The sequence below is a fragment of the Corvus brachyrhynchos genome, unplaced genomic scaffold (assembly GCF_000691975.1).
Source record: "Corvus brachyrhynchos isolate BGI_N302 unplaced genomic scaffold, ASM69197v1 scaffold18, whole genome shotgun sequence".
Classification (NCBI taxonomy): domain Eukaryota; kingdom Metazoa; phylum Chordata; class Aves; order Passeriformes; family Corvidae; genus Corvus; species Corvus brachyrhynchos.
In genome coordinates, this window is record NW_008246064.1 from 4,615,126 (window position 1) to 4,637,207 (window position 22,082).

Here is a 22,082-nt window from a genome sequence, read left to right on the forward strand (position 1 = left end):
TCTGAATGAGATGGAGAAGAAATGCTTAACTCTTGCTTGGAGTAAGGATGGTGGCACTCACTGACAGCCAAATACTCCAAATAGTCTGTTCATGTTCACCATGGCAGAACTGGGTTTTAACTTCTCACATGAATGGTCAGTTCCTCCTTGAATCTCCATGAGTCCTTGACCTCTACAACCTCCAGTGGAACTGAGCTCCACAAATCCATCACATTTTCCATGGTGACATCTAATCTTGAAATTCCTGCCTTCTACTCTTTCATTTTGCACTGTGTGTTGGGAGACATGAAAAAAACCCAAACATGAGCCTCCCTTCCCTTTGGAGCCCTCATGTCCTCCAGCCTAGCAGGATTTCTGGCTCCTTCCTGATCCTCCCAGCTCTCCCATCACCCTGCCTGATGCCTTCCCCAGTGGGCTCAGCAGCCCGTCTGCCTGCAGGCTCAGGCATTTTCACACCTCCTGGGTTCTTTCACCACTCCCCCTCTTTCTCTTGCCACAGGCCTGACAGCACAAGCTTTTATCACAGAACTTCTATTTAGCTCCCTTCCACCGTAAACACCACTTATCTTTTCAATCTCTCTCCATATAAGATTTTTTCCCCCCCAAGTCTCAAATTATTCTTGTCATCCTTATCTGAACATCCTTTAATTCCCTTGGCAGTGACTTATAGCATTCCAGATGAGAGAGAAGCCTTGGTTTTATACCACACTGAAATTTACTCCATCCCATTTCTTACACATCCTAACCTTTTGTTTGCCTGTTCGACAGAAGCTGCACCCGAGCTGAAAACTTAAGTGAGAAAGGTGCAAAAATGATTCAGAGATATTTCTGTTGGTCAGTGCTGTTACTAAGATAATTCATTGTTTCTAAAGCTTTCTGCAAGGGCATTCCCCCTTTGAGCTCATATTTCCAATGCAATACTCCAGACAGGGAGCTGCAACCTACCTCCCATTGCTGCCAGCTGTTCAGGTCCTCCAGGGTGGAGGAGGCACCTGTAATTAGTGGCTGCAGAGATAAACATTAGCTAGTCCCCATAGAGGACTGGTATTGAGCCAATATAAGTTAACATAACTCAGGATTTTTCTTCCTCTAATTAAAATCTTTGTGATTAATAGAAGTATCTTGTAAACCCTTTGAAGTCCCTTTAAATTACCCTGAGACCTCCTGCCATCTATCACTGCAGCAGTCTTATGATAGTGCTGCATCTGCAACTGATAAGTGTTCTCATATTCCTTGCTACCCCTTCTATATGGATTATTTCAACAGCAATGGCTGAAGGATAGCAGGGCAAGGTCTCTCACCTTGATGTGGGTTTATGTGGTGCCTAACAAAGTAAGACCTTGATCCACAGCTAAGCCCACAAAATAAGGCTGCTGCTAATACTGACTTGTCAGGTCTCTACATGCTGTCCACTCGCCTATTTCAGTTATGACCTTCAGAAATACTTTATCACCTATTGTGGACACAGGAGCAATGTTAGCCATAAATTTTACCACCTTGCTTTTCCATCCTTTTCCTCTATTGCTCTTTCTTCTCTATTAGTTTATGTCTTCTTGCCTGTCAGTTCTACATTTTAAGTTATTTTGGATTCAAATGTTCCCTTGTTGAATATATGGTCTAAGATGCTATGCACTCTTCCAAAAACAAATATAAATTAATAGTACCTTTATCACACGAACCAGCCCACTGAATTTAAGAGAACTCCTGATGGAAAAGGGCCCAAGGTAAATAACAGTAGTAGAACGTGTCCCTAAGAGTTTGTCTTAATTAAAAGTATAACTACACACATTAATAATTTACAACTGAAAAGGTTATGAATGTGCACTGTTTAATAACAGTAATGCAAAAAGGTGATATTTAGTTTCCAGCACTCGCACGAATGTTCATCCTCTGAATTTAGAAATAACTGTGGCTGTGTGGTTTGATCTGTAATTAAGATTTAATTAATCCCTAAAGCTCAGTTCAAGTTAGATTAGACCTATATTGATTTGAAATTCTTTACAGTTGCACTCCTGGTGTAGCAAACTCACCTGCTCCTCATGGTGTTGTTCATAGGGACAGCAATGCATTTCAGGGGTCTCTCTGACCTTTAACAAGGGTGTCACCAAAAATCCTATAGAAAAAGTGGAAAATCATCCAGCTCACTTTGTTCTGCATGCCATAATGAGCAATTCCTGATGCAACATGAACATCAAACATCACTTCTTCCAGAACTTGCCTTTCACCTCTCAGGTCTGCGTGGTAGGAAACACAAACCAGTGTTCATCAAAGTCGATGAGACCTCTTTCCCCTTGATCACAAACACATAGCTGTGGTTCTGACAATGAATTTATCTTCTCATAGAGGAGGCAAAATCCCCAGAATGGCTTTCATTGCCAGTGGTTACCAGAACTGGAGGAGGTAAGGGCACACCTGTATCAAGGAAAGTTCAACTCTTTCCTGTGAGGGTGGTGAGGACCGGGCAGGGGTTTCCCAGAGAAGTTGTATGTGTCCCATTCCTGGAAGTGTTTAAGGCCAGGCTGCACAGGGCTCTGACTAACGTGGGATAGTGGAAGGTGTCCCTGCCAACTCCAGAGGGGCTGGAACTAAATGATCTTTAAGGTCTCCTCCAACCTAAGCCTTTTATGAACCTGTGACTTCCCAAGGCAGGAATAGACCAAAAATCTTCATGCAACCTCCGTTGAAAATCTCAGTCATGGTCGGTGCAATTCCCATGGGGACCCCTCATTTGGTCATTACAAGACCAAGAAATCTTGGACCTGGTTTGTGCAAGTCCAGCTTTTCTGGCTTCAGCAGAACTGCAGATGATTGTAATGGCTCTACCCAATGGGGCTCAGTCACTCAGAACAAACATACCAGGCTGCAGATCTCGGCTATGCTACAATGAAATAGGGAATAATAAAATGTTTCTCCTAGACTTCACATTAGTCATCCAATAACAAAATCAGGAAATCAAAGAAAGGGACTTCTAACCCTGACTGAAGACTTGGAGAGCAGCACGCCCCACAGAGTCTGCAACAGCCTCTCATGTGTATGTTGGTGGCAGAGTTTTGGCCTGACTCTCTTCTCCCATGCCTAACCTTGCTGCCTCAGACAGAGATGTGCTGAGCTGGAAGGCTACCTGAACACTCAAAAAATCCTCCTGCAGATGCTTGCCCTGAGCCTAACAAGCAGCTCCTCTTATCCAGCTCCTGAATGAAACCATCTGTTAAACAAGTCCCGTGATCCACATGAGCTCTACAGGGGCTCTGGAGTTACGACTGCGGCAAACCAATGCAGCCAGGCTTAAAAGGCATTATTAGGAGGATTCATGGGGACTCCATAATATCCAGAGATACATTTTATATAATATATAAGCAGATATAATATTCCGCTTTCTAGGATTATTCAGTTGAATACTTGTTTTCAGGACCTGCTGGCTACCTATTAGCAGCATATTACCCTGAAGTGGCACTTCTAAAATAGCAAATTAACCTCCACAGAGCAGACAGCACCCTGCCCACAAGAGGATACCTGGAAAATGATCAACATTTGTTTTCCATGTTAGACTGCCTGGTAATGAATGGCAGCTTGTTACAGCCCTTGCAGACGGAGTGAAAGGGTGTTGGACTCGTGTCTGTTGCAGTGTGTTTTTTTCCCCTGGGTCCCTCCATGTTTTAAGAGAGGTTTCAGAACAGGGCACAAAAAGTCGGACTCATTGTTCAACAATGACAGCTGGTGGGTAGGGATGGTCCAAAGGCAAAATCCTGAGCTCCATCCCCAAATGTGTAAGGAGGGGAATTTCAAAGGCACCCACCTGAGAAAGTCCTGGCTTTGAAGATGTAGTAACGTTCATCTATCACTGCAATTGCAGATACAAAACTTGGAATAAGAGTCATGATCCCTCCTGTTTAAAGGTGCTAGCATCCCTGCAGGTAGAGGTAATGGCTTTCTTTCAGCTCCTAGAAATGGGAAGCACTGTGTAAACAAGACTGGAGGCTGTGTTGTGCAGGTTCCTGAGGTCTGAGCTCTTTGTTTCTGTTCCTAAAGAAGGGGCAGATCTGTAGAAGTGGAGAACATGAAGACTACAGCAGCTGCTTTAATCCTGCTGGTGATTCACACAGTGGCTCTGCCTCAGGGAGAACAGGAGAGATGGTTCTGGGGAAATCATATAGACAATATGTACTGTCTGGGTTATAAAAGGAAAATCCTGGTTACTGCTCACAAGCAAAAACAGTGTGCACGGTGTAGCTTTATATTTAACGCAATCTGACATGCAGTCTGCTGCTGGAGGTACAAAGGGGAAGGTTCCTGATATCACCTTGCAACCCAGCACCTTAACCTGGGCAGGCAGAGAGCTACATCTCCAATAACTGGGAAAAATTATTTTTATATTTATTTTTTCCCTCACATCATAACCAGAAGACATGGAGGACACGTTGCCTTTCAAACTCTTAATCTCAAAAGTCTGTTTAGTTTGGGAGGGTGATTTAATTGTTCACAGCTCAGGTTATCTGAAGTCCTGTGAGGATCAAAACATTCAAATCTAAAGAGTTTCAGTTTGGGTTTCCTCTGTTCCCATGCAGTCTGAAAAGGGTGCTGTTACACAGTTTTCTGTTTATGGCTCCTGCTGCTTGTCTGAAACAAGCTCCCCTATCCACAGATGTTGCACCCATGGTGGCTTTCCCTTGCTGAAGTGACATGCAAGGTTGACAATTTCTGCCCCTACTCAGGGGAAACTGGGGTCTGAAAGGGATAATGAGCATTCAGAAAAGAACAGTCAATCTAGGTTTCTAGATATCTCCAAATTTGTCTCGAAGAAAATTGGCAGAGCTTCCTTAAGAGCTGTCATCATGATGTAAGATTAAACCCAAATTTTGGTCCATTAGTTTTGATATTGTTGAGTCTAAGATCCCTTTAGCCACTGGCTCTGGAGGTGGCCTTTAAGGTCTGTATCCCTTCCTACACCATATAATTTCTGAACACCCTCTTATATAGACTTGAAAACCAACAGGAACCTTCCCGCTCACCAAGAACACTTGCATACCATCAGCAGAATTCCTGGTCACCTTGACAGTGTGAAAGCAGCTAAATATCCCAGTGGCACATTTTAACAGCACTCTTAAACCCTGTGCACACTCGACACAGACACACCATCACAGTTACAGACCTGCAGGAACACACACCTGAAAATCTGGGTAATAGCCTTCCAGAAAGACCCCAAATATTCCCCACCTTTCCCTGAATCTTTTGTTGTGCATTCGATAAGTCCCATTCACTGGAAAGAGTTTTGCTTATACAGTAGTTCTCTTTGATTATCATAGTGCCCTTTGTCAGATTTCGAGGCCACCCTCCATCACAGAAGAAGTCCAGCCTGGAAGAAAAACCTGTGTGGTTGCTGGATCTCCACCCACAGAGGTTTTCCTCTGAAGAGATTGTCCTGACTGGACATAGATATTCACTTTGTGTTCTGCTTTTTCAGGTGTTTTCTCTAATATTTCATATCAAGTCCCCTGCATTCTTCAGATCAAGAGAGAGGGATTTGTGCAGAAGAGAAGGCACAGTGTCATTTGGCAACTAAAACAGCATTCACAAAAAGAGTGAGTTCCCAAGCACTTTCATGTGCCTCTGTCACAAGTATCTATGCTGACCAGAACAGGTTCAGAAGGAAAAAAAAAGAACAACATGGAAGTTCCATTCCCACTTCTGTCTCTGTGCCATTTAAGTCATGAAAACTTTCTCAAAGTGTAATAAAGCTGGGAAAGCAAAGAGATAAAAAGCCATTTCTAGGAAAGGAAGACCAAGAAGCTTCCAAAATGACAAATTCCTCATTTTCTTAATTCCTTTTCTTACTGAGAACTTGGAGCTGCAGAACATGTACCCATCAGTGATGAGAGCAAAGGTAATAAACACTGTCGTGTAACCTTGGCTGTTCCCTGCAAACTGCAGTTACCCAGAAGCCCAGCCACCTAACATAAAAGGAAACTATCCACTTTAATTAGCAGAGCAATCAAAAGACTCTTACACAGGAAAGCATTTATCACCAAATAGAAAATGAATGATACTTTAAAATTAGAATATGCAGAATTCATAGCCAAAGGCACTCAGGGTAAAACGAGCTTTGCACCAAACAAGACGGGGATTTTTTTTTTTGGCTTCAGTCTAATGAACTTTAACAATAGATATCAAATTCTGTCTGGCAGCACATTTTAGCAATGGATCTGATTTTTCAGAACTACTAAGCAAACCTCACCAGTTACAGGAGGAGGAGACTAGCATTTAGAAAACCATTATTAACCTGTATTCAGATCTCAAACCCAGATCCTTGTAAATCTGGTTTGTAAAAAAATTCTTTGCTTATACTTTAAAAGTACAGTAGAAATAAGCAGCAGGGAAATTTAATTTTAATTGTTCATGTTGATGAAGGTTTCATTGTATCCCACTTAAATGCTGTGCAGGAAGAAACCAGACAACACCACATTTCATTATCAGGAGTTTGGGCAGAGCTTGAATTGGAAGATGAAGAGAAGAAGATGAGGATGGAGAAGCAATCTTCTCTTGGTCTTCCTGTACTTAACAAAAAAAGGAAATGCCCAAAAATCAGGGAAGAGCTACAGATAAAAATACCTTCCTCTCAGCTTGCAAGCTTACAGGGATATTGAAGTATAGAAGACTGGAGATGTTTTGCAAACAGTAGGAAATGTGGTCACTAAGCGGTCAGTCTTCTTAGAAATCATTAAAAAGCAAAATACAGATTTTTCCACAGAGTTTACAAATCTCATCTCGGAAGGGAGCTGAAACCCATGGGGACTAAGCTTTAGCTCAGACAAAATGCAGCTCCATACCAAGGCAGTTCCATAATTACTGCAAAAAGACAACAGTAAGACAGCCTGCTACAGACTCCCAAGTACAGATGGGATTATTTGATTGCAACATTTCAAAATGCACAAGCTTCGGTTCATATCAACACAAATTACCCAAGTTACCTTAGGTCTGCAAAATTAGGATCCCACAAGTTGCATCCAACAGGAAAGTTGGTCTAAAAGGTAAGTAAGGTCATAATGACAGATTTACTCAGTAGCTATTCAGCCATTTGATGTAGAAAGAGCATAAAGGGAATGAGACAGGGTGTGGGTTCTGATAAACAGAAGGGAGACAATTCAGGAAGTCAACGCATATTCACCCTATTTGTTTCTGCTTTCTTCAAAGGCCCTTTAAGAAGATCTGTGATTTTTACAGACCCACTGGGGTTTCCGTGATCTGCCGACTGTAACTTTTAGAACTACGATATACAAAAGGTACTTTGTCCAGGGAACGTAAGTTTGGGTCCGCAGTGTATTGCTCCAGCTTCATATTCCTCAGTTCTGGGAGTGGGCAAGGGATATCTGTGCCTTTGGTTACTGTTGAACTCCCAGTTCTTTTTTTACCAACCACTATAAGCAGGCTCACATGTGGCTTAGCTGCAACAGATTTGCTGGATCAGAAAGTGCTAATGCAGAACTGTGTAAACAAGAAAATCACGATCCAAGAAGAAGGTCCTTGTCTGAACCCAGCCTCGCTTCACATCTCCACACAACCAAGCAACCCTAATTCCATCTACTTCCAGTTGGTACTTGCCTTTTGCTTTTGGTATCCAGGATGTTCTGCGCTTCAAAGACACTATAACCACCAAGATAATTCCTGAAGCTCTGGGCACTAAAGATATAAATTTGTCTGCAGAGATTTTAGACGCACTTAAAACCCTCTGTATGTAACCCTGCTGTTTGCACAAAAAGATCTCTTAATGCTTTAAGTGCACTTGGATACCAAACTAGCATGGCTAGCACAGATATGAACAGGATAATCTAAATGACCCCTTGTTACGTCCTGGCGGAACAATGACTTCCTCAGCAGAAGATTTGAAGAACTTTGTTCAGCTCGCTTGAGAAATGTGTCTCACTCAGTAGCTGGTAGCAGTCATAAGCTGTGGAGTGGGGAGGGTGGTATCTGGGTAAAGTCCTGCAGAACAGGTCCATTGCCATCTGCCAGGAATGGCCTCAGAATTACTCAGGATGGCAAATCCATCACCATTTTTCTGTTCATGGTTTCAATGGAAGTGGAGCTGGAGGTTGCCTTTTGGATGGTCATATCCTATCTCGGGGCATTTAAATCTAGACCTGGAAACAAAAATCAAAGTATTAGAGCTGCCACTGGAAATCATTCCATGGTGTAAGAGATTGCCTTGTTAAGAAATTATCTTGATTTGTAGGATGCTATTCCTCTGGTAACACTGTCTCTGCCCGGCTCTGTGGGGTCCCCCATGCACCCATATAAGCATGAGTGGGTTCAGTATCACAGTCAGCAGCAAAGAGTCCAGAAGGGCATTTGGGTGCGTTCTGGCAGGAGCATTTATTGCTGCTACGCTGCCGAAGGTTGCAGAGGCAAACACAAACATGATCCCAAAGCTCAGTTTTATCTGGGGGCAGGGAAAAGGCAGGACTATGGAATGGGGACCAATGGGGAACTCTGGGGGAATGATGAGGGGTAGAGGCTGACAGCCAGCTGGGGAATCCAAACTGGGGTAGATTAACATAACAATGCATCCTGGGAGAAGACTTTTTGGTCACCCTAACATGAAGCGGTTCTTGTGGTACTAGGGACTTGTACTGAAAACTCTCTGTCCCTTGTAATGTGTGTCCACTGGCAACCACACTTTGGCCCAGGCTTCACCCTCTTTAGACCATCTTATGAACGCTATAAGATGGACATGTGGAGTGATGGGAGATTCCAGATCTGCTTCCAAATGGTCTGGCTTGACTATGCAGCACCACATTGGAGCCCTGGCTTTAATCAAGCCTCCAGTACCCGCAGGAGCATGGAGATCTGCCCAAGCTCATTAGGCCTCCATCTCAGTTGCAGTCGCTGCTCCTGACTTGGTAGAGGCTCTCTTTCCACACTCCTTCTCTGCCTTAACAACGTCTCCAAGGTTATCTGCGTAGGGACAGTATAAAGGACATGCCTTTGCAGCAAAACCAGATGCAACTGGAGCTGGAATGATTCCTACCTCATTGAAAGGTGTTGTAAGTATCTCCATTGTGAGTTTGCGTGGATTTGATAACAGCCTGAAATGAAGACAAGAGAGATCCGTGGAAGAAATGTTGAAAATATTGAACAGGCCAAACACAGTCATGGAAGCAGCAGTCTGGCTACTTACAGCATTAAAGGAAACACTGAGCTCCTGGTGATCATTTGCAAACATGGAAAGGAAAAGAGAAAGACCCTTTTCAGAGAGGACTGGAGGTAGCTCCACTAGAGGCAAAGCTTGAGTTGTCCCCAAGCACAGCCAGCACAGCTCCTGCAATTATACGGAACTGTGGTTTGAAGAAGTGGGCACCTCTTGGCAGCACCTACCCCTCAAGCTGGACCTGTGCAGAAAATGGGATCAGCAGTTCCAGATAACCTGCATTTACCCTAAGCCCAAAAGTTTCTTGCCAGCCTTGGTGAAGGAACTCAACTCTGGAAAAAGGGATTGATACCGCAAGGAAATAAACAAGTTTTATGAAGTCAGTCCCTCTGCAGGGAAATGCAATTGGTTGAGAGCAGTGTGGAACATGTTGTTCTTTGGCTTCAGCATCTCTAAGACCATTCTGCCCATTTGGTCTCACCTCCCTCATAACGTAGACTGCAGACTCTCCCTATGGGAATCACGAATCAGACTCTTGACTTTTAGCTAATTTAGTGTATTTTCTAGGAACACATCCAGACTTGATTTAAAGCTGTCAGATGATGGGGAATTTAGGTAAGTTGTTCCAGGAGCTAAAAATGCCTATGGTTATGTGTGTATGCTCATTTTTAGGTTGAATTTTGAGATATTCAGCTTTCAACTACTGTATTTCATCATGGTTTTGATTTTTCTCTGTTGGGGGGAAAACACCCCTATCCCAAATACAGGCTGTAAGTATATAGCACACAGTACTAATGCTGCTTGTAGTAATTCTACTCATGAAGAAAGTGAAATGGGCCTCCTTGTACTTACTGAGCCAGGAGAGTTGTTGCACCCTTTACCTCACTGTGCAACAGCTTCCCCAGGTAGCCTTTAATCTGCAAGATGAAAGAGCCTTCTAATAGTGTATCAGGAAATTTACCTGCACAGTATGATTAAGTCTCAAGTAAATTTCTTTTTGCTAAGTTAAACAGAATAAACCTCTTTTCCCCTCCCTCCCCTTTTATGGCTGGTGCAGACGTTATGGGATATTCCAAATTCCAGAAAATCCTGATCATCTTCTGTCCAAAAGGCATCTAGTTCTTTCTTTCTTAAGTCAGAAATTGCTAAAGACTTTCTGAGATACACTGCAGATAGGGATTATTATTTTTTTCTACACTACATAAAATAAGGAGACATGAACAGAATGACTATTAGGAACATATATGATATGAAAGCATAAAAATCTTCTTGTTGTTAAAGACTTTTATAAGATGCTGTAGGATCACAGGCTATTTACTCTGACATCTCTGCAAAAGTTGCTGAAGCTGCCAACATTAAAAAAAACCTTAGCAAAACCAGTGTCTTTGGGGATTTCTCCAATGATAGTTCTTTATTTATGACTCCATTTAAAAAATTTAACTCAGAGCATTTGTTTACTTAGGATGGGATTGGCTTCCCCCATCCCACATGCCTTTGTAGGGGAACAAAGGAGTGCCAAGAGCTAGCCCTATAGCAAGCCGCCCCACGGGATGAGTTAGTGCTCTCTCTCCAGCATTTTTCCCATTATGCCCAGGGCAGGGAGAGAGTCAAGCTTGGCATATAGGAAGCTAAGAGGAAATTAATCCCTTGGGCTCATGTGGGGGGCTCATACCCAGCACTTGTGACAAGTGAGACAGCATTCAATGCTCCTGGACGGGTACAAGGTCAGCTTCCAGCGTAGGAGGGGTAATCCAGAGAAAATATGGGAAAAATTCAGTCACAGCCTGAATCCCCAACAGCCAGCAAACCCTGATCCTAACAGCACTCCTATCACCCCCAGAATTAACACCCCCTTTTCACCCCACCGTGGATACAAATCCCTACCACAGCCAGAAAGAGGGAAATGTACCCTCTCCTTGTCCCCAGCTGAAAAAAACCTCAGGTGATTTGTGGGGAAATAGAGCCAAAATCTAGGTGGGAAGGCAAAAATGAGCCAGCATGGGACAAGGAATGAGAGAGATGTGCTCAGTCAGCAGGCAGCAGATCACTGAAACCGGTACCCACTCGGATTTCGGCATCAGCTTGGCAGCATGGAAAGAGCTGACTGCCATCATCATTCTGTGCTTGAAACATCCAGAGGTGCTCAAGCAGAGACACCCCAAAGCCTGCCCTTAAAACTTCCTATACCTTAAACACCCTTGCCGTTTGCAGTAGTAAACGAGGGCACATTTTTTACATTAAAGATGGAATGAAAAGGTTTTGAACGTGCTGGATTTCTGCCTGGCTGCAGGACTGGATTGTGTTAGAGAAACTTCACAGAGCTTTAAAAGGGATTGTGTAAAGGCAGCCATCCCCCTCCAAAAAATAAATGTCTCTCTGGCCTGAGTTTTGTTTCCCCATTGTCTTCCTTCAGCAGCCCAGTAATCCTAGCGCTTTGCAGTTTTGCTTTGTCCTATTCAGAAGGAAACCCCTCACACAATGAGAACCCTTTGGCACAGGCAGGACATCAGGGGTGTTGAGCTGTGAAGAGCTGTGTCAGTTGTAAGCCTAGTCAGAATCAGCATGGGGTGTTTTTGTCCCCAAAATTTGATTGAAACAGGGGAAAAAAGGAAAGGAAAAAAAGTAAAGAATGTGGGGGGCAGAGGAGTATGTGCAGACCTCTGAAGTCTTGAAAACAGTAGGAATGTCCCATTTCCAAGTGCCACTTGCAAGTGCAGCTACATGGATGAGCGAGGGGAGCTAGAAATCCCGGTGCTCACTTCCACCGGCAGGCAGATGCCCCCCAGGCTTGCAAAACGCCTGGCCCCAGGGAGCAGAGGATGCTGAGCCCTGCCTGAGCCGCCCACAGCCTTGGACATGCCATCAGGGACAGCATCAGCACACAATGCCCTTTTTCCATCCACCCTCTTTGAGGATTTGTTTTTGCCACGCAAGGGCTGAATGTGAAGCTTGAATGTCTCCTTAGAGCAGTGATGATTTACCATGTTGGAATAAGTCTGTAAAGTGGCTTTTACAGAGCAGCAGGCCTCCAGCCAAGGGGCCTTTTTTTCGTACATACTTCTGAATGGCAGAAATTGGCATTCATCTCTCCAGGCAGGTTTCTGAAATGTATACTGTCCTTTAAATGATTCCTTAATATTTAATATCATGGTAGGATGAAGTCTGATTTTATGGTTAAAAATGTCAATTTTCACAGCTGATTGAACTTATTTAAATGGCAAGCAGTTTACTTGTATCGAAACCCATATAAACAAATCAACTTATTTACTGACATTAAAAGAAGAGGGTACTTTATACTCCAAAGCTTTTCGGTTTTTGAAACTGAAAATGAGCTCAGATGACTAAGTTCATTTTGCAGTTTCCCCCCCAATGGCAGATTGATTGTAGTTTATAAAACAAGCCCATGTATCTGGCAGCAAAAGGAATTGCTTAAGATGCTAAGCCACCCTTTCAAAAGTCCTCTGTAATTAATTATCAGCTGCTTGCAAGTCCATTCTGTTTTTCCTTTTGTTTGTATTACTTTAATGGTGACTGTAACATACATATAATGAGAAAAGCTGCATCTTATAAACATACAAATAAATCTTAAGACTTTAAGCAGGATTAGGCAAGCTAAAAAAAAACAAAACCCACCCTGAAATCCAGATGCGTGGAATCACAGAAATCAGCTTTGTTAATGCATTCCTAACTCTGAAGCCAATTAAAGCATTCATGGACATGAAGGAACCAGAGTTCATACTGGCACAGATTTCCTGTGCCTCTTCATAAAAATAGCTGGAAGATCCAGTCCCATGTCTGTGCTATTAAAAAAAAAGAAAAAAAGAAAGGTATTTTATTTTGATTCGAGGGAAACAGGGAATATAAAGAGATCTGGATGTGGCTAGCAAGTCTCCTGCCTCATTAATTGGTCTAAGGATCTTACCAAAAATTCCGGTGGATGGAGGAGTTCGACATGTATCCATTAGAGGACAATGCACTGTCCACAGTGATGTCAGCGAGCAGCAGCATGAGCTTCAGGAGGGGGCAAAGAGAAGGGCAGAAGTGATAGGCAAAGAGAAAACTCAAGAATGAGGGCTTGGGTGGTGACTGGAAGATGTGCTGGATGATGTGAGCCAAAAGCAAATGCAGATGACCAGAGGGTAACATGGAGCACCAGACCCCTGACAACATCTGGCTGATAGGACCTACAGGTTTGTCCTCAAAGGAGGGCAGCCCAAGAGGGGGCTTCTTCACAGGACAGTTGTCATCAGCAGCTGGGTGACCCTCATGCAGTCTCCACAGGCAATGACCAGTGGAAACTCAGGGTTCAACAGACAACTGAGATCAGTCTTTAATATCTAAAAGGCCTTAAAATTTTGAGCTTGCAAGGGGAACCACCATCTGTCTCTGAAAGCTGAAAACAGTGAAAAAAGTTCTTCTCTGCCAAAGTGTTCCCAGGGACATGATGTTTTTAAGGAGCTTGTTTGCCTTCCAGTTCTTGCCCCCAGGGCAACTACTGAATTTGCTGTCTGAGCCAACCGCTAAGGCTTCCCTTGAGGACATCAATTCCCCATCACCTTCCCACAGTGCTGATGGATCTGCTTCTTTGGAGACTTTCCTGGGAACAGCCCCAAGATGACAAAACTAATCCAACCTGCAATGTCTGGAGATGCCCCCCATCACCCATCCCAGGCTAGACACAGGTCCACAGCCTGGCTGAAATCCCTTCCAGGAGACATGGGCACTGTCCCTCCACACCTAGCTGGAACTTGCAGGGCTGCTCTCAGCAGGCAGCTGGGATGTGGCCTCCCTTTCTTTTCAGAAGAAGAGTGTTTGCCCATGTGGATGCCAGCATGGCCGTGCCAGTTGGCAGGAAGATGGGAGGATGGGTGGCAGCCTGCTGTGGTCACTGGTCCAGGCATAGCCTCGGGAAGCACTGGCTGGGAGATAAGGAGCAGCACTGTGAGCCTTGCTCACCAACCACCTTTTTATTGCAGAACGCTTTGAATGACGGGGCAGAAATTGTTCAGTGAAGAGAGAGTGAAGAAGGGACTTGGTTATCACTGAGACGGCTGCTTTCAAGAGAAGAGTAATTTGTCTAATATACAATCTGTCACCCTCCATTCATGCTGGAAAAGTGAGGAGCTGCTGGAAGCTAACCACACATATGGTGACATTGCTCCATCATTAGCTTGGGTAAGAGACAAATCTCCCCACATGGCTTTGGCATGCTGCACTGCAAACACTTATCTCTTGGGCTTGTGTTAAAAGACTGGCCAAGATGGACCCCTCTTTCCACCTGCTTTCCCTCACAGGCTGTGTTGTCACCACACAGCCTCCATCAGGAAATAAATGTTTCTCTTAACTCCAAGCAACTTGTCCCTGGAAAAGTTAACTGGTTACACTGGGGAGCTCTGTGCCATATATTCAATGAAGAAAAACACAATACATATGCATACACATAAATCAGCAATTTTGGCTCCCGGTGTAACTCCTCCCTGCATCAAAACACACCTCTGTAAGTGCCATCTTCTGTGATATTTTAGAGTATGCAGAAATTGCCTGCTGGGTGGGTGTGGATATTGCCTCTGGTTCTTCCTTCAATGCAGTGTTTTCCTAATAGAGTGTCTCCAAAAGGATCTCTTCCCACTTACTGGGATTTCCTCAGGCTTCATTTTGAAGGACCAAGGAGGGCAAGGAGTATTTATTACACCAATAATAATAATTAAATAACTACTAATTCAATTACCATGTCTAATAATGACGATAACTGCCTGCAAATTGTTCTTTCAGGGCTCTCCCTACAGCAACAGAAATTTTATGGTGGCTCTTCCAAAGACGCCTGAGGAGTACTGCATAAATATTAATGGTAAGGGGGGGGTCTAGGTCTTCCTGACAGCATTGAAATACTCAGCCCTGCTGGACAGAGGCTCATGCACAGCAGTTTTGAGGTGGTGTAACTCTAGCATCGGCAGAGTTATTTCAGATTTACACCCCGGCAGCCGGGAGCAGAGTCAGGCTCTGATCATTTAGCAGAGCCTATAAAACAGCGACACATCCCCCTGACTTCCCGCGAGCCTTGACACCTCCACGTCAATATTTATTTCCAGCCCTTCTCACTTTCCCCTGGCATTCAGACGTACGGACAGCCTTTGCTAAACATTTTATTTGTATTGCGTGTGGCTGAAACAAGTTTATGTTGGGTGAGGGATGGTGGTGGGTTTGAACATACACCGGCTACAAGGGCCCTCTGTGCGTGGCGGCGGGCACTGGCTCCGCTCCTCTCCAGCAGCTGCGGTCCCAGACATGCACAAACACCCTCACACGGTGCTCTGGTCATGTTCATCTGACAAAGACAGCAGCAAAGCTTTAAAAAGGCTGTGGGATGCAGACCCTAAAGAGAAACCCCCCAAAAGGAGATGTTTCAGGAGGGCTAGCTGGCTCCCATGTCCTTTTGCAACCAGCGGGTTTTGCTTCTGACTTGGACTTGGTGGGAAGGTACAGAACCCCTTTGGAAGCAAAATAAACTTTGATGTTTTCTTAGAATAAAGGACTGGGCACAATGAAGTAAAATTAAATAATCTTTCCATGCCACCAGCCTTCCCCCAGCCTTGCTCCTTTCCCAAACCCCAGGACAGCAGGCTGCCTTGCTGTCTGCCTAGGAAAAGCAGCTCTTAGGTGGTTATTCTGATACACAAACACTCTGCCAGGTCCATGGAGGTGGCTCGGCTGCCTGGATTGTGGATGAAATTTTATTCCAATAACACTGGGGCGGGTTTCTCTTTATGCTAATCCCCCGTGCTTCAGGGTGTCACGGTGCAGGGGAAGCACAAAATCATGCTTTATGAGTGTGATCTGTCTGCAGACTCAGTATCACTTCCCTCCCAATCCTACCTGCCACAGTCAGCCAGAGATCATAAATACACCCCTAATGCCACGATTAGCATACGCTCTTGAAAGAAAATTGTGCTTGTAGCAAGAGTCCCCGAGGGCCAATATCAACAGAGAGACATTACAGAGAGAAACTGGAGATTGGGGCTGAGCTTTCAAGTCCGTGCTCCCTTGCTAGGCAATGGTTTCTGCAGAGATTATTCCTGCTTTTATCAGGAACAGACCTTGCAGAAGGACTGCACATGGTGACCCTGCTTTGACTTATGGTTAGACCATCTTTTTGGTGGGGCAATAATCAATACCAGGCTTTCAGCTCCACACTTCACTAAATCTGGCTGAATAATTATAAAAAAACTCAAAACCAACCACCCTATTATTTAGCTTAATTTTCTTTCTCTTTTCCATCGGTTTTATAAGCTGCTCCTGGCAAAGGGTACCAACTCTCACGCCAGCTCTGACGAGATAGATTGACAGAGTCCCTGCATAAAGCACGAAGGAGAGATGAAGGAGAGGAGAAAGCAAAGGAACAAGAGGAACAAGACCTGGTCTTTGGTTTGGGTGTTTGTCATCGCAAAACGAGGTCCCATCTTGCACACCTTTTTTAGAGGAGTAGAGTTAGGCACCTGCTTAGGGGTTTGCAGCTGGGGTACAGTGCACTGCAAACCCTCCCCAGTAGCCTTGGAGGAGTGTGGGTTTGCCTACTGCCTGCTCTAACAAGCCTTTGATCTTCCTGAGACTTCTAATGGGATCCAATTGCAACTGTAATCATAAATAAGTGAAAAATATAAAATAGGTAACAAAAGCCGCATAAATGTGTTGCCACTTGAAGGTTTCAAATTCCTCCCTTACTCAGCGTGGGGTGCCAAAATAAATGGAAACAGCAGACCTGCTGAGGAGGAATAGTGACATTTTGTGGCACCTGATTTGTGATGCAATGGGGATGCTGGGGGGCAGTGGGGACAAATTTTCACTTTATATTCTGCTCAAATGAGACAAAGATTACAGTTAGGAGTCAAGTACTATCAAATTATTTATTGAATTCTGTTGGGGTGGAGAGGGTATTTGCTCTTTTTTTCCAGAAAAAAATATTGATTCTAAGGATGGCTTTGATATCAATTAGGCTCAACATGAGAGACAGGCAGTCACTTTGTATAGGGAATTTAATTAAAAGCTCTGTACTTAGTCAGAAGAGTGTTCTAAGGATAAAATTGTTTTCCCCCTTTGGGTCAATTTTCTGTTATGTTTGTATAATGCAATTAAAGAAGGACCCATGCCAAGCAATACTCATGCCTGGTATAAAACTGTCCATGCATAATGACTGACTTCTTGGACTTCCAGTCCACAACAGATTAATGAGTGTTAGCTGCGTTTAGATGTGGTTATCTCTTGTTTTATTGCTACAAGAACACATTCTTACAGGTGCACACCTCTTATAAGGCCCTCCAAGGACTGCTTAGGCAAAAGCAAGGAAATTATGAGAAGGGTGAAATTCTACAAAGCTCTTTTCTTTTGAAAAATTAGAAGTAAAACTGACTTGATCTGAAACAGTTGAAGTTCATAAATAGTTACTACTGAGGGGTTCATCTCAGAGCTTGTAAGATTAATATTTAATATAAAATAAGGGCACATAAATGGGCAGATTGTTTGACAAAGAGCTATAAGGGGCACAAATCTAATACCTGTTTGTTGCCCTGGAGCTGAATCACTATCACTGGGTACATGATGGTCTTGCACAGAGCTGGTTTTCAGCCCAGGACTTCCCATCACTTCAGGGGGTTTTGGAGTATCAGTTGTCTGGTTTTCCCTGCAACAGAGCTCAGGAAGATCACAGCAACCAGCTGGCAAAAGGCTGAACCAGAGCTGGCCTCAGAGGATCCTGAGGACTGCAAGTGCTGCAGTCCTGTGACTTCTCTGCAGACTCCTCTTGGCTCTCCGGGTGTGAACAAGTGGATTGTTCCCATGACTTACTTACATGGAACTTTGGGGCTGTGGGTACAGAATGACAGAATGGTTTGTGTTCAAGGGGACCTTAAAGATCATCTTGTTCCAACCCCCCTGCCATGGGCAGGGACCATTTCCACTAGAGCAGGTTGCTCCAAGCCCTGTCCAACCTGGCCTTAAACACTCCCAGGGATGGCACATCTTCTCTGGGTAACCTGTTCCATTGCCTCACCACCCTCACAGGAAAGAGTTTCTTCCTAATATCTAACCTAAACCCACCCTCTTTTAGTTTTAAGCCATTCCCCCTTGTTCCATCATTCCATGCCCTTGTCCAAAGTCCCTCTCCAGCTCTCTTGTATCTGCTTTAGGCACTGGAAGGGGTTCCAAGGCCTCCCCAGAGCCTTCTCTTCTCCCGGATGAACAATCCCAATTTTCTCAGCCTATCTCTATAGGAGAGGGGAATACCCAGCCCTTTGATAATCTTTGTGGACTCCTCTGGATTAGTTCCAACAGGTCCACGTCTTTCTTGTGCTGAGGGCTCCAGACCTGGACACAGCACTGCAGGAGAGGTCTCACGAGAGTGGAGCAGAGGAGGAGAATCACCTCCCTTGACCTGCTGGCCACCCTTCTTTTGAGGATATGGTTGGATTTCTGGGCTGCAAGCACACATTGCCTTGATTCTGAATTTATCTGATTTTTTATATGTATGTATATATATATATATATATATATGTGTGTGTGTGTGTGTAAGGATTCTGATTCCACATCTATATATATAATTCTGAATAAGTTTTGAATACAGCTAGTTTCCATTTTGCATATGATATTCTTTTCCTAAAAAACTATTTCCATCTCCTCCATTTTAACTCCTAATTAGACATGTAACAAGTAAGACTTAGGCCTGGACAGGTAGGAAAGGGTGTCTGAAGCCCTTCTGATTTTCTGGGAAAGTCACAGCCAATCACCTTTTGTTTGTTGGAGGATACACAGCAACTCCAGGCTGTTTCTGATGCAGGATAAGGCAGGATACCCAGGAGAACTCAGCCCTGCTCTGAGTCTGCTCCCAGTGAAGCTGGCGGGAGACCCCTCATCTCAGCAGAGTCAGAGCAACAGTGCAGGATAACTGAGAATCCCAGCCACAACTTTGGAGGAAAAGTGCAAAGACAAACACGCACAGGAAAGAAGCCAAAAGAAATTGGCATTGTGGAGGATGATTCCTGCCTTATACACTGCAGTGGTGGGTACTAGGGAAAATAAACACATAAGACAGTTATGTAAACAGAGAGGAGAATCACAGACAGACACAGTACACAGGGCTGATGCCAGTCCCGCTGAAGTCAACGAGAACCCAAAAATGGATGTACCAGATAACTTCAGAACAGGTTTAGGTAACGGAAGGGATAAGGGAAAAGATTCTGCTTGAAGCCAGTCTTTCAACAGAGAGCTGCTCAGATGACTCAAGCAGACACTGAGCCTCTCAGAACAATGCACAAACACCTCTTTTATCCGTTCGTGCTCTGCCGTAGCACGTGCAGTCCTCACACGTCCTCCTGGAGAGGCAGAAAGCCCACATGAGCCTCCTGCAGCACTGAAACCCTCCCCACATGGCTTGCAGCATCCTCTGCAGATCCTCCTTGCTGGAGAGGGTTTTGCTCAGATGGAGTTTATTACACATGATAAAGCTGGTTGGTGTATATTTGCTCTGATGCAATTATCGTTTTACAGCAAGAGGCTGCAAATCACTCAGAAGCCTGCCTTCCCAGTGGTGCCCGGGATTTTGGGGACAGGTAGGCAGCAAAACACCTTGGGGGACGTTCATATCTCTTGCCTTCCCCTCCATCTCTGTCAGGAATTTTCAGCCTGTGCTGCACCAACTCCATTCCCTCGCTGCTACAGCAGCAACAAGTTTCAGGACCCTTTGCACCCATCAAGGAACGTATGGAGGCTGTGACCCCACACGAGGCCCCATGTTCCAAGTGATTTCTCACTTGAATGCCATATGGATATGCCAGCACATGCAGCCTTTTTTTTTTCTCTTCCCCTCCAATTTCCATCTGCTAAGAAGGAGCCGGAGTGTAGGGCTTTGCAAGCAGTAGATGAAAATGTTAAAAAACTGAAAAAAACCCACAGTGTTGTTCAGGGAACATAAAAATAATGTTTGTTGGATCTGATTTTTCTGTTGTACACAAGGAAAATGTCTTTCCTTCTCTCCTTGTACCCTGTTCTGCAAATCCTTCAGTCTAGCAGAAGCAGTTGCCTCAGGGATGCTCCCAGACACACACAATTCCTTTGATTTTAGTGGGGCCCTTCCAAACTTGGCCCTTTTGACAGCTGAAATGTGGTCTCATTGGCTTCCACTGATTTCCCCGGAACCAAGATCTAGCCTGTTGTTCTGGCTACACAGAACAACAGCAACCTCTCAATTATTAATATTCTGATATTTCTTTTGAGTCCTATAATCATTATTTGCACTCACTTGAGTAATTTCACAAAAAATGTGGACATCTTGGCATCAAAATTATTATGCTTTCCCATCATAACAGGGATCCTGAAGCAAGCTTAGGCCATGGATTGATGACACACCACTTCTGGCTTTGGGGTCAAAGTTCTGGATCTAAAATTCCCTGTGGCATAGAGAATTGCTTTGGTAGGGGCTTACCAGTTGTTCAGAACTATTCAGAGATTCACCCCATATCAGGAATTGCTCTGTCAGATCAAGTGGTTAGTCTTCCCACAATTATCTTGTCCCTTTCCTGCAAGTTCATGGAAGGTATGTGGCTGCCCAGACTCAGGTCTGTAGAGGTGTCTGATCTGGCCTTGCAGAGACCTGACACTAGAAATCATGGAAGGGTGATTTTAAATTTGTAGCAGCAGAGTTCCCCTCCACAAGACAACCTTCCAGCATATTAAGTTTCAAATATTTTGTAAAAGGAGAGGTGTGGGAGCAGCGGCAGCCCCTGAAGGCATTTGCACCATGTACACTTAAACAACCTTAGAAATGAAGCAAAGATGAGCAGATTTCTAATGACAAGCAATATGCTGGGTGATAAAAGTGTGAGAAGACCCACTGCCACCCAGACTGCACTAAGGAAAGATGCCCATTATTCCCCAGAAAGAAGAGATTCATTTACCTAACCATCATATGCAGGTAAGACAGCAAAGGAGGTGTCACAAGACAAAACAGACAGGCACAGAAGCCCTCCCTTGTGAAATAAAGTCCAGCAATACAAATGGAGCTTTGTGTACGTGCTTGCAGTGGATTTTAGCTGTGCCCTCTAATCAGAGACCTGGTCTAAGGGAAAACATCTCACTACCAGCAATCTTGGGAGCTAGGAATTCCTCATGATCGTCATTGAGTGTTATGGGTTCGTACTAACTGGGATATTACCACTGTGGGAAGCAGCACCGACAGCCTCATCAGCTACTGAGACCTGCCCTACCCTTCCTACTCCTCACTGCTGAGCTCAGCTTTAACCCAGATGCAGAGAAATGCCCTCTTACACATCCAGTCCTCATCCCACTGATGGGAGAACACATCCTTTTTGCTATTTAATTCCTCCACACATCCCTCTCAGCATGGGACATCCCACACTGAGGGATGGAGCTGCTGACACACAGGAGCTCACAGTGCCCAGGCTGCACCTCTGCATCCATTTCCCCCAACACTTAGACCCTTTCTGCTCCCTGAACCTGTAGCAGCAAGAACAGAGTTACCCTCCTTGGAATAACTGGGAAACCAACACTGAAAAGAAAGCCCTGTCATGCTGTTTTAAAAAGCACATTTCTCCCATGCCAGCCTGTGTATTTTGTTCCCTCTTTCTGCTATCCAGTAAGGAATCCTGCGGAGACAATGATGGTCCCTGCGTCTTCGAGTAGTGCAGCTCCTGCTGGCAGCAGTGCTGCATCCAGCATCCAGCAGAGCATCCTTCCTGCGCCCTGTACCCACCACCCATGGAGGCTCAGACCCCCCAGCTCTGCTGCCACCCCCCTCAGGGTCACACCAGCACCTCACCCTGACACGAAGCTCTGTGCTCCTCATATGGCTATGCAATTTCTTTGTCCTCCAAGCCTGCAAGGATCATGTTGGGAAACAACAGCAGGCCCTCTCCAAGCCCACGCAAGTCAATGG

At 44.6% G+C, this 22,082-nt stretch overlaps 1 long non-coding RNA gene across 2 annotated transcripts; it reads left to right on the forward strand.

Annotated features, from left to right (window-relative positions):
* The first annotated feature begins 2,556 nt into the window (after positions 1 to 2,556).
* On the forward strand, positions 2,557 to 17,295 carry LOC108449763. Of its 2 annotated transcripts, XR_001866049.1 has the most exons (5): positions 2,557 to 5,579; positions 7,189 to 7,277; positions 14,119 to 14,317; positions 14,915 to 14,990; positions 16,430 to 17,295. It is a non-coding gene; the product is annotated as an uncharacterized LOC108449763 (long non-coding RNA). The 2 variants fall into 2 exon arrangements; XR_001866050.1 differs by lacking the exon at positions 14,119 to 14,317.
* Positions 17,296 to 22,082: the final 4,787 nt, after the last annotated feature.